At 43.0% G+C, this 1,396-nt stretch overlaps 1 long non-coding RNA gene across 2 annotated transcripts; it reads right to left on the minus strand.

The window, feature by feature from the left end:
• LOC107835279 (uncharacterized) lies at nucleotides 1–958 on the minus strand. Of its 2 annotated transcripts, XR_001661094.1 has the most exons (3): nucleotides 489–956; nucleotides 165–382; nucleotides 1–95 (listed from the first exon to the last, which is right to left on the minus strand). It is a non-coding gene; the product is annotated as an uncharacterized LOC107835279 (long non-coding RNA). The 2 variants fall into 2 exon arrangements; XR_001661093.1 differs by having other exon boundaries at nucleotides 1–382; nucleotides 489–958.
• Between the last annotated feature and the right edge of the window lie 438 nt (nucleotides 959–1,396).

Consider the following 1,396-nt stretch of genomic DNA (forward strand, 5'->3'; position numbering starts at 1 on the left):
TAAATGTAAGGATTTTATTTTCTTAAAGACAGACAACTTAAAGGCAATTCTTCTTAATCCTTCTGGGGGCGATAGTGTCGTGCAATCGGAGGTGCCTGGAATGAGAGCGGGGTTACTGGTGGTCCAAAATTAGATGATCAGCGATGCAATATGAAACGGCTTACTTTAGAATGATTCTGGTTGAGGCATGGGGGAATGTGCCAAGGTCCAGTGTGGAAAATGGTTCACGGAGGTTCCTGAGAAGAGTGAGGATGGTATTGACTGGGAGCCGGAGAATTGATGGAGAGGTGTGGAGGGAGCAGCGGGCAGGCAGACTTGGAGGTAAAATCCTCAGGAGGAGAAAACAATGGAACTTGATCCAGTTGAAACTCCAGAGACTGACCTAAAGGCAGGCAAACACAGGGACTATGAAACCACTGGTAAATTACTGAAGAGACAGATCAAAACAACTAATAATGTAAACCACAAGAGATGGCTAGAGAGACTACCGGTGCACGTTAATCATCCAGCACTGAGCGAATGTTCTGCTGCTCCTTTATCCCCAACACTGATGAGGCAGATGAGATCCACCTGTGTAGGCTGCCCAGGTTCTTCACCAAGATCTTCGCTGGAACAGATGGATCACTCACACACACACAGGAACCCTGACAGTTATGTCATATTTATGACAGTGACATGTCAGTCTTATGCACACCCCTTCAAATAAAGTGTTACCCAAATCTCTTTACACTTCTCTAAGTATAGTACATACTATATATTATTCTTGATTAACTAACACTTATTGTCAATGGCATGACTTAATATTAACGGGACACATCTGACTAATTGTCACATTCAGACTATAGGTGGAGGGAAACAGCTTCCAGCCCTGTAGAGAGACTGCACAACTCCATGTGTCCCTCTAATGAGACACAGCCATACCCCCTAGACCTTTCCCCATTCTTTCACTTAATCAAAAACGTCTGAAGACTTCTGTGACAAACTGCAGAAAGTAGTTTATATTTACTAGAATGTCGCCATTCGTGGTTGCAACATGTTGGATCTGATATTCTGATCTGATATTAGTTTTGATTTGTTGGTTTTCTAGACTTTAGTTAATACATTTTTGGTTAAGCCACTGCATGTTTGGTCAGTTATTCCCTCTGGTTTTAGATGCTGTGCAATTATGATTCATAACCAAGTCAACAAGGTATTGTTTTTACATCTAGGAGCAGCATTCCAAATAATACGTGTCACAGTTGTGACTCCAAATCCCAGAGGATTTCAATGGGAGGCTTCATGTTGCAGAGCAGGACCAAAGAGCAGAGACGAGGACGAAATTCAAAGCATCTCTTCCATCCATCATGTGGACGCGGCTCCGCTGCTGCGAAGAATTAAATTTAACTCACCCTGAGGT

This window comes from Poecilia formosa, unplaced genomic scaffold (genome assembly GCF_000485575.1).
Source record: "Poecilia formosa unplaced genomic scaffold, Poecilia_formosa-5.1.2 Scaffold1412, whole genome shotgun sequence".
NCBI classification, from domain to species: Eukaryota; Metazoa; Chordata; class Actinopteri; order Cyprinodontiformes; family Poeciliidae; genus Poecilia; species Poecilia formosa.